Source organism: Camelus bactrianus, chromosome 27 (assembly GCF_048773025.1).
Source record: "Camelus bactrianus isolate YW-2024 breed Bactrian camel chromosome 27, ASM4877302v1, whole genome shotgun sequence".
Taxonomy (NCBI): Eukaryota; Metazoa; Chordata; class Mammalia; order Artiodactyla; family Camelidae; genus Camelus; species Camelus bactrianus.
In genome coordinates, this window is record NC_133565.1 from 34,164,024 (window position 1) to 34,177,680 (window position 13,657).

At 53.2% G+C, this 13,657-nt stretch overlaps 1 pseudogene; it reads right to left on the reverse strand.

Annotated features, from left to right (window-relative positions):
* LOC105069274 (uncharacterized) overlaps positions 1-13,657 on the reverse strand; it is a 50,335-nt pseudogene that overhangs the window by 26,455 nt on the left and 10,223 nt on the right.

The window sequence follows — 13,657 nt, forward strand, 5'->3', positions numbered from 1 at the left end:
TGAGCCTGGAGGATCAGCCCTTGCGGGGGCGGGGGAGCAAGGGAAACTCCAAATGCACCCTCAGCCCGTGACAGTCTTCTGGGGCGGAGAGTTCTAGCTCAGAAGACCTGTTGTGGCGTCCTGGACGTTGGGGACAGCCTCAGCCTGGCAGTGGGGGAGATCCCTGCACGGCTCAAAACCCAGGGTCCTGCAGGTGGGCCGGACCTGACAGCTCCCGAGAGCGTCCGGGGGGCTCAGCTGAGGGAGTGAACTGGGACTGGCTGACCGTCAGGCCAGGGCAGGGGCCTTGGAATCTGAGTGGAGAGGGCAGGTCCGGGGTCACCTTGAGACCCCCCCTCTTCTGGACTAGGGTGTAGCCACATGGAAGGAAGCCACTCATCAAGCATCGAAGTAGAACCCTGCAGCCCCCCCGGGAAAGGACCTCAGGGATGGCCTTTTGTCATTTATTCCCTCCGTTACAGAGCTGGAGCACCTGCCAAAGGTCACGGATGAGTCCTACCGCCCATCCCCGGGCGGAGGACCGACGGGCAACCACCCAGCACACAGGGGTCTCCCTGCTGTCTTTCCAGCACTTGTCCACCAGCATGGATGCTGGAAGGCGGCTCCTGTGTTGCCAGCTCAGACCCTTCTCTGCCAAGAGCCTCATTAGTCCCAGTGGGGTGAGCAGCTGGCTTCTCTACCTCGGATAAGTCCCGCGTTGCTCTGAGCAGGGTGTTCCCATCTGCCTCAACGGACACCACCTCCTCCGCCCACTTGGCCTCCTGGCAGGACTTCACCCCAGGGGGCAGCCAGCACCAGGCCTCCCGGGGCCCCCAGAGGCATGGGTGGCACTAACAGGGCTCAGCTGTGCTGAGAGGGTGACAACCAGCTCCCTGGCCTGTGAGCCCTTTGGGGTGCTGCCCCCATCCCTTGAGCCAAGCCTGGTTCTTGGCACTGAGCTGAACTGTAAGCATCCAGAGACTCCCCCGGGGCCCAGGTAGCCTACCCTCGGCGCGGCCTTTGGGAGAGAAGAGGCCCGGACGCCCCCCTCAAGGCCCCCGCTCGCGACCGCACTCAGAGCTGCCGGGCCGGAACTCGGCATGCTCAGTGTGTTCATGACCCACAGGTTCTGGTAGGGAGACCAGGACAGCAGAGCACTGGCTTTTGATCCTGGCTGCACACTGTAATCACCTGGTAAGGCTTTAAAGTTCTGATGCCCAAACTCCCCGCCCCCCCCCCCAGAGATTCCGATTTCTCTGGTCTAGGATGTGGTCCAAGCCTCAGGATTTTCAAGACCAACGTGCAAGCAGGAGTGAGAACCCCTGAATCAGAGGGAATGAGAGAAATTCATTTGATGTTGGCGGAGTCAAAATATGCCCTCTCATCACCCCAGTCTTTGTAGGCGCGTACAGGTTCACCTGTGGGTCTCGCTTTACCTTCGAATAACTGCACAGCAACTTTCCTTTGGGGAACCATCTTCCCACTTCTGTCTGCTCCCTCCCGACCTACCCTGCGTCCGTGGCCCAGAGGGACTCAGCGAGGCTCAGGGAAGCAATGGGCTGCTGACCTCGGGCATCCTCTGAAGCTATCAGGATAGAGAAGCTCCCTTTCTCCTGGGCTGGAAGCTGGTAGCCTGTGTGCCTGGAGTTCCCGGGGCCACTGCGAAGAGAGGGTGGGCCTGGACACAGGGAGAGCAGAGACAAGAAAGAAAAGGCACAGCCCTGCCACTGTCGCTCAGTGACAACACCTGAGCGCCCGGGTCCAGCTCCGCTGGGCGATTCCCCTGGGTCGCACCGTGGCTGAACCAGTGAAGCGCAGGTTTTGTTTAATCCAGGTGGACCTGAGTTTGTGAGTTGCATCTATGGGAACCTATCTGAGAATATTTCTCAAAACCTTAAAAATACACACTGACAGATGTAAAGTTGTCTTATTCCCCTTGTATCACTTCTGCCTGAATCGGTGAATGACCAGAGCCAGGCAGTGTTTTGGACCTAACTGGGTTTGGCTCTAGGATGCCTACCTCTCAGGTTTGCTGGGAAAGCACATGAGATAAAACTTATGTAATAAGTGGTCCAACGGGGTGTCTTACCTAAATGTTATGTTTTGTTGTTGCTATATTTGGGGTTGTTTTTCACAAAAGCTGCCAGTGCATCTCAGCCCTGGGTCAGGGGCAGGGATCACCTCGCCTGCCCTCTTAGTGATGCAGATTGTCAGGTCAGCCCTGGGGAAGAGGTGCAACGGGGCCTGTATTTGATACAGCAAAGCCAGATGATGCCCTGAGTAGCAGAACTTCGGGGAGCGGGAGAATCAGTTTGCAGAAAGCACCCTGAGACCCTTCTGGGAGGAATGAACTGACAGCCGAGCTCCTCCCTGAGACCCTGGGATGGTCCCCGACCAAGGCCCAGTGCCAGCCAAGAGTGAAAAGAACCCTGAGACAAGCCCCTGACACTTACAGCACGGGGAAACTCCTAGACAGAGATTTTTGCTAGGGGAGGGGAGTCTTCAAGGCAGCTCCCTGGATTTCCTGATAACACAAGCATACGTCTGGCCGTTAACTATCAGGAGGGCTATTCATTAGGACAGACTAGGTGATGCTAGATTGACAAGCAACACCAGAAGCTCCGTGGCTCAGTGCACACATGCTTGCTTCTTACTCATGCAAATCCACCTCCACCGTGGGTCCAGATGATTCTTCAGGGTGGCAGCCATCCTCTGCGGGGAGACCCAGTGACCTAAGCCCCTTCCGAGCCCGGCCCTGGCATCTTGACACAAGGCCCTCTCCAGTATCGCTGCGGCAGGAAAAGAGAGCGTTGGACGTCTCGCACCATCAGTGAAATGCTTCGGTCTGGAAGAGACACATGTCACTTCCACTTATAACCAGTGAGTGACTGGAGCTGGCCAGACGGCTCTCACTGCTGGGAGGCAGAGAAGTATTGCCCTCCTGGTGCCAAGGAAGAGCACAAGTGGGACTCTGCCCTGCAGAGGGCCTATCCGGCTACCCACGGGACACGCTCAGCACAGGGGCTGAGCGCTCACTAAATTAGGCAAAGTGGGGAGCACAGCCCAGAGCGAGGAAGGGGGAGAGGAGAGAGGAACAGAGAGAGACGCGTGGAGGAAATTTATAGAAGGAAATGAGATCCGGAGCCCAAGGCAAGGAGGCCCCAGGGCCCAGCCAGAGGTGGCCAGAGCTGCTCACGCTAAATTTTCCAGCGTTTCGCGAGCCCATTGTTTAAAAAAGTGGTTATTAAAAATGAAGTGATATAAGATTAAATTGAACACATTATATCGAAGACAAAGGTAATAAACACTCAGAATGCATCCCCTCCTCCTCTTGCAGCATCCTAGCATCCTCTGTACTCTGGGGGTTACTTCCGTCTATCGCGGTCTGTGCGCCCCTGGACTCCTCTCCCCGGCTCTGGCCAGAGAAATGATCTGGTAGCTGGTGGGAGTATTTACTCCATGGAAACCAGTGAATGCTACTCACCAGAGTTTTTGTCCCCTCGGGAGCTGGTGGTTGAACATTTGTCAGCCTGGGATCTGGTCTTTCCCAGTACATGTAAACTGGGGGTTTCAGTGAAGCCAGTAAGTGTGCCCTGACCTCTCCAGCGCAGCGCTGAGGCAGGAAACGTCCATTTGTCACCAGCGACAGGTTAAGAGCAGGGAGTTTAGGGAGTACCGATGGCCGAGCGTTTCCATTTGGAGTTCCTATGGGAATGGGCTGTGAGGTCAGCAACCCTAACTCATAGCATTTTGCAAATACAGACATTCCCTTCCATGTCTGCAAAGCGCGGCCCTCGCTCAGAAGCCCAAACTATTGTTCTGTTCCCAGGAACGCAAGGCTGGTGCTGAATAGTAATAATCACCTGCCAGGAGCCTATTGACCGGGAGGGCTGCCTGCTGCCTGTAACTCCTGGTAACAGGGAGCCCTTCTGAGAGCCATCCCTGCGCTGGCTCCACGTTGAGTTGGTGGTGCCTCTTTCTTGAAGCGTTTCGTGCTGGGTCTCTAAGACAGTAGCTGCCAGAACTGAAGCCAAGGCTGGCAGCTCGACCAGCGAGAGGCCTGAGCTCATTTGGCCAACTCAGAATCTAGCTGTGTGTGCACCGGCCTTGTTTTTATAGCTGCTGTAAAATTCTCCTCTCACTGGCTACTTCACTTCCCCCCGAAGCCCTGAGCCCCCCTCCCACCCCACCCCACCCAGCTCAGCCGTCACTGGCCACTTGCCCTCCAGTGTTCAGGGCCCCTTTGAAAGCACTGTCAGACATCTGGATGGTTTATGGATCCCCGGGCTTCTGGCTCCACGTACTGCATTACCCTAAAAGCCGGACCATCAGAAGCAATCGCAGAGGGGAAAGTTGGAGGGGGCCGCTCGTGAGTTTACTTTCTAATGCATGAATGTATTACACCAAATGGATGGAAATGCTACGCTGGCCATTTTTACTTCTTTATAGGTTTCTGATTTTTAAAAATCAATTAGCATGGTTTTACTTCTATTAACTCACGCAGCCTCAAGGTCTGCAGTCTTGTGGGATCACCGCCACTCTAGTGGCAAATTAAACTTGCTTCAGCCTCCGTCCGCCATACCCTGCAAACGCACTTCCTCTCCAGGGCCTCTGAGGGACCCCAGGAGGTTTCACATCCTGGTGAACAAACTCCGACACGATCCCTCTGAATCCCCCATCTCCTTGTCGCCTGCCTGTGAGTAACAGTTTTACACTTTCTTCGATTTTCTGAAGTCCCACTAACATGAGGTTTTCGACATTATAGACTTTCTTCCTGAAGGTCTGGGCCTCGCTAAGGGGTCTATAGGACAGTACTGAGCAGGAAGCAACCGACAGTGGGATCTGAGACCCCTGGTGTCTTACAGGCCTGGCCAGCGCCTCCAGGGGGATGTCAGGGGGTGTCTCAGTGGCCGGCCTTTTCCCTGGGCTCCTGCATCTGCCATTCCTCGGGCCTTCTAGACCTTTCTCCCATCCCAGAGCCTTGGAGACTCTCTCTGCCTGATGGCCAGGGTGAAACTGATGATCTTTTCAGAGTAACCGAGCCCCGTCTGGTTTCACTTTTCATCCACTTAGACTGTCCCACTCAGAACCAATGGGGCGTTCTAATCAGTAGCACCAGCCCCCCGCCACCAACCAGCCACCCTGGGATGACCCCCCAGCCTCACAGAGAACAGGGAGATACTTTGAAATTTCCCGTTTTTGAAAATTTACCTAAGAAGTACCTGAACACCTCCCAGCTGTGTAAAAAAAAAAAAAAAAAAGCCACATGGACAAACCACACTTTCACTTAACGTTTCCCACGCCTCCCGCAGTCCCCCTTCCCGGGGGAGACGATCACGGTTTGTGCCGGGGTTGCCTGCCAGGCTTCTGTCTATGCATTTACGTACGTATGGAAGGACATAACTTTTATTTGTGTGCGGAATTTATTTGTAAATTCATCACATACGTGTTGTTCTGCAAGTTGCTTTTCCATTGATAGCAGCCCACATTTTAGATGCCTGCAATGCCAGCATCCTTCAGAAACAGCAATGCTCGGTTAGGAAACCACCTACGTGCCCATCGGCAGAGAGAAAGCCAACGGCACGAGGCACCGTGAACCTCGTGCGGCAGGGAGACACCCCGCCGTCCGCAGCAGGGACTGAGGGATCAGGGGAAGAGCTGCATCAGAACCCACAGCCCCTGCGTCGGTCTCTACACTGAGCCCCAGTGTCCCCCCTCAGACTCAGACCTGACCCCTCCTGCTTGACTCTGGAGTAGAGGACAGACCCACCCCCCCTTACTTCTTCACTGACCCTGAAAACAAGACCACGAGCCCTTCAGATTGGAGAGCTTTGCTGCTATTTGCCTTTGAGTCCCAGATCCAGGACCAAAACTGCCAGCGAGGACAGATGCCCGCGGTCCCGGGTCAGCAGTTCCTAATTTCCTCTGGGAGGATGACTCCCGGGGGGGGGCTCGCCCCCACCCTGACCTCAGAGTTCCTCTTCGCACTCAGGCCCCTTGGATGAGAGCACAAAGTTCAAATGGACACTTTGTGTTCCTGAAGCCCGCAGGACTGAGCCATCCTGGGTCCCCCCGCCCAGCCGAGCCCAGCCTGGAATGGGGACATTTTCTCGAGGCCCATGGATGCCCGACCTGGGCGCTGGGCCTAGTGCAGGGTATAAATCCCAGCAGGATGCTGGGCAGCAGACAGGAGCAGAAGCCCAGTGCGTGACCGGGTCAGGCTGGGAGGCCTGGATCTGTCTGGTGGGGAGGACCCAAGACATGGGCCTGATATGGAGAGGACTGTCCAGCTCTCCCCTTGGGCTTGGGGACACTAGGAGAGAGGGTCTGGTGGAGAGCAGCACCAGGGTGACAGGCAGGGGACAAGCCTCCAGAGCAGAAGGAAATTTGGTGGTGAACTCGCCAGGGCAACCTGACCGGTGCCAAGCCGGAGTCATTGTCACGTGGGGCCGTGATGGTTGCTGGCCCAGAGAGTCAAGGCAGAAGATGGGCTGAGGGCTGACAGGGTGACCCAGCTGCCTTCACAGCCTCCCCTGGGCTGCCCCTGCCCGCCTGGGCCCTCACTTCATCCGCACTTAGCACAGTGGATTATGACTGTCTGTGTGTGAATAGCCTGCCAGGCTGTGATCGCACCCCTCCTCACTGGGCTCAGCGCCGAGGCCAAGCCTGGTCGGCACTGCTGGTCCTCCTGCAGGACTGCATGCAGTGGGGCCCGAAGGAGTGAGCACGGCCGATGGACCCCCTGGCTGCCAGGTTGGTGGTCTGAATGCCCAGGGCTGGCCTGGCTTTAAAGCAGGGCATTGGCCAACCTGCTGGGTGTCAGTGGCATCAGTGTCTGCAGCTGGGGGACCCGCGGATGGCGAGGCTGCAGGATGTAAACTTGCCTCTCTGCCTTCTTCTTCTGCCTGGCTTCCTTGCTCCTGACCACACAGCTGACCACTCTCTTGACTTATGCCTAACACATGACCTCCAAGGGTGGCTCTGTATTGCCGGGACCTTATATACGTTATCACGGAGGTCCCAAGCATCACTTTCTCAGACCTCTCCTGATCAACCTAAAATCACTTCGCTCACCTCCCAGCCACTTGATGTTACATTAACCCGTTTACTTTTTTCATGTTACTTAGAACCACTGAGACGATTGATGGACGTATTCAGCGTGTGTCTCCCTAACGAGGAGTCAGACCCGATGGGGGCAGGAAGTTCGCCTGTCTTACTCCCTCTTGTAACCCCAGAGCCGAGCACATGCCATGTGGGTGAGAAAGTGGGGGGTGAATGTGCAGGAGTGGGAGAAACCAGCTCATGTCCACCCACCACCCGAGTGCAGGAAGCGGCCCCCACCCTGAGTTCTGGCCGGAGCGGGGCTGGGACTGCCCAGCAAGGCCTGTCTGAAGAGCAAACGCGGCCCATCTGCCAGGGCTGCAAGCACACAGAGCAGCTCAGGCGGTGAGGAAAGCTGAGGGGCCGAGGACGGGCTGTCGCGATGCGTCAGAACTTGGTCATTTTCCACACACCCACAGCAAGCACACAAAAACTTTGAAAACTGATGTTCACGGTGGTCCTGTTCTCCCCTTACCCGGCCTTGGCGTTGGTGAGGTTGGCCTTAGCCCGACGGAAGGCAGAGAACGCCGAGCACGCCTGGCTGCTGAGGTCCTGAATTCAATGGAGGGAGGAGGCTGGGGCTGGAGGGACCTAGGAAATTTCCCACAAACTCCTGGGATTATTTTTTTTGCTTAATCAAAACAGTCACAAAAAAACTAAAGAAGAAATTCACTAAGTCTTTTTCCTTCCTGAAGCCATCACCTTCCTGAGGTCACTCATAAGGTTGCCATGTTGTCAGGTGCCCGGCAGGGAAGGCCTGGAAGCCCCAGGAACACAGCGCCTTCTGCTCCCAGGGGGTCTCGGCTCCTCTTCTCTGCCTGTTGTACCAGGATGCTCTTCCCAGGGCAGTGCCCCACTCCTGGGGCTCCTGGGGCTGCTCTGTAAAAAGCAAGGTTCTGTTTCTATTTCTAACTGAAGGCTGGCATTCAACCCGCAGGAAGGAGATATTAATCACCACAAATGGATGCCGACCGCCCCTGTGAGCTTTGTAAATCCCACACCACCTCGGTGTCCCTGCTGTGGGCCTCGGTTTACGGCGGGCCCGCCCTGCCGGAAACGAAAACCTCTCACCAGAGGAGAAGCAGGGCCTGGCGGCCGCTGTGTTTGGACTACAGAGCTGAGCGGGGGAAAGTGTTACTTTAGGGTGTTGCCAGGAGCGAGAACTGTGATTCGAGCAGCAAACTCAATTACGCTCACCCTTTTCACTTTTTGAAAATAAGGAATAACATTTTAGGCCATAATTTACCCTGTTGATCTTGTATTTATTTATTTGGGTCAGGGGAGGTAATTTAAGTTGAATTCATCCAGTGGACTTTGAGTTATGGGAAGAGGAAAAATAAACTTTTTGTTCCCGGGGTGATTTTGTGTGTAAACACACACACACATATACACACACAGATGCGCGCACGCACGCACGCGCACACACACACCCCTGCAACAAGTCAAACAGAGGCACATGGCTGGTCATTCAAGATGAAAACTCACTCTGTAAGCCTTGAGAGGTTATTTAAAATAATAGAAGTAGGAACAATTTTAATAAAAATTTTCAAACATTTTCCCACAAGATAAAAATCAAAGTATACCAAAATGGTTCTATGTGTGGCTAGACATCTGGAAACTTGGCCTTTTTGGTCAACAGATCATTTGCTAGGACCTACTGTATGCCAGGTCCCATGTAGGCACTGCTCCTACTGAGAGGTGAAAAACACAGACCCCAGCTAGCTTGGCATAAATCCTGGGGACGGAACAAGGGACCGCACTGGATATTACATGAGAGGCTGGCGGTGGGAGGCAAGTGAACTTAGGAGAAGCACAAGGGGAGAAAGTCCAGAAGTGGCCTGGACCAACAGACTGAGAAAGAAGAATGGATGCCTGTAAGGTATCATCAACTGAGAAGAAAATTTTAAATATTAAAAAACAAGCATTTTTGAATGAATGAATCAGCAAAGAAGAGCCAGGTGGGCAGAGCGGGGCACCCGTCTGCTGGGACAGTTCCCTTTCGGAGACGAAGGCAGGGCGTCCGCTCACAAACGATGTGACGTCTCAGGCCACGTGGACCTGTGACTCCAGGACAGGTCCCTAATGACTCATAAATGTGTTCTTTCCCTCCATTAAAAGAAATACAGAAAATTGGGGGTGATGGAGGTGGGGGCGGGGGGATGACATACAGAAATCGTGAGCTTTGAAATCTTTTGAATGGAGAAATCTTACGTATAAACAAGAAGTCACAGCTGAGCAAGGACATGCCATGTCATATGCGCACAAGAGAAATATTCCTGGAAAGCAAAACTCTGGGCAGCCGGTTCTGGCAAGATCTGAGTTGTAGGAACTCATTTCTCGCATCCAATAAGTGCTTTAGGCTTGAGCTATGTGGACAGTCTCATCGGATCTGACAACACAGCCTGTCACTGACGGGAACAGCCTGACATTTGAAGGCTTTGTGACTTGATATTATCCAGTCCTTTCTCTTCTGCGTTTTCTGCTCATGTGAGTTGGCAAACTGTGAATGCAATCTGAGTTTCCTAGGGCTGCTAAACAAGTTACCACCCAGCCGGGGGGCTCCAAACAGCAGAAATGTATTCTCTCATGGTTCTGGAGGTGAGAAGTCCAAAATCCAGGTGTCAGCAGGACCACAGTGCCTCTGGAATCCCTTCCTGGCTGCCCAGCAATCCTTGGCTTGTCGTTGCACCACTCCAGTCTCTGCCCCTCTCTCCACAACACAGCCTCTTCTGTCTCTCCCCTCTGGGTGTCTATTGTAAGAGCACCTGTCATTGGATTTAGGGCCCACCCAAATAATCCAGGGTGATCTCCTGATCTCAAGATCCTTAATACATCTGCAAAGACCCTTTTTCCAGAGAAGGTCACATTTGCAAGTTCTGGGGATCAGGAATGTGGACATATCTGGGGACCACCGTTCAGGCCACACCATACACCACCCCAGAGCTGTCCACGGTGCTCGTAGATCTTTCAAAGAGACTGACTTCGAGGAGATTCTGCAAGCAGCGGAGGACATCCACTGCAGCAGAGATCCTCCGGAGACGGAAGCGGGGTGGTGATTCCAAATCTGAGTGGCAAGACAGGGGCCACACTTTAAAGAGCATTCTGCTCCGCTCACAGTCCTCCCTCCGCTATGACTCTTAACCCTTCACGCGTGTGTCGGCTAAAAATCAGAAGTATTTCAGCTAAGCTGAAATCCCTGTTCTCTCGAATTCGCAGCGGTTTCACCTCCGCCCGCACAGCCCTCCCTCCTCCCGGACGCCCGTCCCAGGGAGGAGAGCACGCCGCGGCCTGTGTGTTTCTTGGATGTCAGCGGCTCCCTCTTCCTCAAGAAGAGGTGTGGAGCTGGGGCGAGCGGAGGCATTTCATGCCGCATTAGGCGCTGCACACTAAAGAGAAGCCGATAGGAGAGGAATTAATTGCAGTTTAACAACAATAATAAACAGCAAAGCGAGGGATTGACGCGAAGTAGCCAGGGGAGCAAGTGGGTTTCCCGGAAGAGTGGTGTCTTTTCACCGTGGAGAATTTATACGGAGAGTAAATGCTGGGAATTGGAACACAGAAGAGGCAATCAAAGGCCTGAGGCTGCTTTCCATTGAATTGTCTCATTAGCTGGCTGGAGGTATAAATAAATTCCTCCAGTGTCTTTGTTGTCAGACAAGACGGAAAGCAGAATGCGCCTTGACGGGGCGCGGGGGGGGGGGGGTGGTGGGGGGTGACCCGAGGGCAGGGCCGGGAAGGGGCTGCAGGGGTAAGGCGGGCGGCGGGAAAGGGTCTGTTTCCTTTCAGGGCAGCAGGCAGCTGGGGGCTGCGCTGAGGGCCAGGGAGGGCCTGGGGTGCCCGGAGCCCAGAGGCTTTGTTCTGAGGCCAGATGTGGGCCTTCATCATGGCAAACCCCACCTAACATCACACAGCTTACACCCGCAAAGCCGTCCTCAGGGCACCCTCGGCCCCCGGCTTCAGCCCCCGTGCCCTCCAGGGATGGCCACACTGCGCTTGTTTGCAAGGAGTTTTCTGTCAAACTTGTTACCATGGCTAGAAGTACCAACACATGTGGATAATTGATTTTTTTGAGAAGCAAGAGGATTCTGGGGAAATGGCCGTTGTGACAGCACCGCTGATTTTCTGGCAACAGCCTTATTGAGATGAACCTCACATCCTCGGAGGTTTTTGGTATATCCACAGAGTTGTAAGCCATCACCACAGTCGATTTAGAACGTTTTCATCGCCCCAAAATGAAACCCGGCACCCAGTGGCTGTCACACTCCACTCCCCCCCACTCTCCCTAGCCTGAGGCAGCCACTAATCAACTTGCTGTCTGTAGATGTCCCTATCCTGAGCGTTCTATATAAATGGGATTACACCGCATCTGTCCTTCTGTGTCTGGCTTACACTACTTAGCATAACGTCCTCAGAGTTCATCCACGTTGTAACATGGGTCTGAACTGTCTTCCTTTTCAAAGCAAAATAATGTTCTATCATGTGTATTTACTATGTTTATCTTTCTGCCCTTCTGCTGATGGGCGCTTGTGTGGCTTCCACCCTTTGGATGTGGTGAATAATGCTGCTAGACATTCGTGTACAAGGTTTTGTGCAGACACACATGTCTTCATTTCTCCTGGGGGTGTACCTGGGAGCAGAACTGCTGGGTCGCATGGTACCTCTCTGCTTAACAGTTCGAGAAACTGCCAGATTGTTTTCCAAAGTGGCAGCAGCGTGATTTCTGAACTCCTCAGTTTCCTCCATGAGAACAGACAAAACAGTGAGATCAGCAAAACAAAAAGCTCACAAACGTCGAGAACAACGGTTCTAAAAGTGGCGTCTCCAAACCAGAAGTATCTGAACCACCTGAGAGTTTTTTGGAAATTCAGGTCTCCCCATCTCTGTGTCTGTGTTTGAACAAGCCCTGCAGGCAACTCTGGCGATGCTGATTCTAAAGATTGAGAGACGCAGATCTACAGCAAAACTAGGTGTCGTAACAGACGCCGGAGTACGAGCAGGTGGGCACAAGCGACTCACAGCTGCGGGACCAAGTGACGTGGGCGGCCACACGGGAGGAAGGTGGGAAGGGAAACGGCCCCATTAGCCCTGAGGACCAGAGCCCACACGCTGCCTTGGGGATCCTGGTGGCCTCGTCTGAGAACATCAGCCGAAAGCTGGAGGACGTTCAGAGGCTCCAAGCTGCACTCGAGCACAGGGAGCTCCCAGGAGGTGGAAGCTGCTGGAACAGCCCAGGCTTTCTGAATATTTTTAAACTAACAAACCAAACTTTTTTCTAGAATACCTGCTGGGAGTAGAATTTAAATTGAGCATCACAGGGACAAAAAAAGAGACAGGATTCAGATAAAAGTGAGAGAGAAGAGCCCTGCAGACACAGCTCAGAAAATACTTGGAGATGAGTAGTGAGGTGGGTGGGTAGACAGAGAAATCGATTTTCACAAGATGTAATCATCTTATGAAAACAGTAGACGGAGAACTTCCAAGATAGTGAATCTAGGAAAGTTACCCCAGCCTACTTTTCTCTCCTAAAAGTACAAAAGAATTTCTCTTATTAAAATAAGCAGTTGCAAACGATCATGAGAAAATCCTGTACAAAATCACTCTTAAGAGAAAAGAAAATAAGGGACATAGTTCTGTCTCGGCAGATAATGCAGGCACACTAGAGGACGTGCCCACAGGACAGATAAACCTTGTAGCCTAATATTTTTAATGAACTAAAATAAATTAAGAAAAATGCTGTTATAAAAGACTAGCCCAATACAATTAGATTCTAATACACTTAGAAAAACTTAGAAATGAGGTCATTGAGAAAAAAGAAGTGACAGAAACTCAGAAAAGAATAAATTAAAAAAGCAACTTCATAAGTGAAGATTAAAACGGAAGGGACGTGTTCCAACTACCTGCTGCTGCGCAATGCATCACCCCACGCCTAGGGGAATAAAGCCATCACTGAACCAGGCTCGCGGGTTCCGGCCTTCGCTGGGAGGGCGTGAACGGCTGTGGGCTGAGACGGCCGGGCGTTGAAGGTCTGCTTCCAAGACGGCTTCTTCAGTACTGTGTCTGGCACTTGGGCTTGGCTGGCTGGAGGGCGGGCCCGGCCAGGACCGGCGGCTGGAGTGCCGGCGTGCGGGCCGACCTGCAGGGTGTTCTCGGAGGACATACGCTTTATCCACAGCGGCTCACGTTTCCAAGAATGAGTGTCCCAAAGACCAAGGCAGACTTTCTGGCCACATAGCATCACTTCCACTGAGGCTGTCAGTCAAAGCTGGCACAGACCCACCCACGCTGAAAGGGAGGGGCCAGACACTCGACCTCTTATTGGGAGGAGTGTTGAAGAATTTTTGTCCACTTTTCTCAGCTTTCTTCCAAGCGTCATTTGCATCCGGTAAAATCCGTCCATTATCACCGTGCAGTTGGATGACTGGGTTATTATGTACAGTCTTGTAACCACCAGCACAGTCAAGAGATAGAACAGTTTCCTCACCTTAAAATGTCTTCTCATGCCTCTTTGTGGTCATGCTTTTAAGCCACCACAGAATCTAAATATGAATGAACACCAGCTGCAAAGATCAAGGATTTT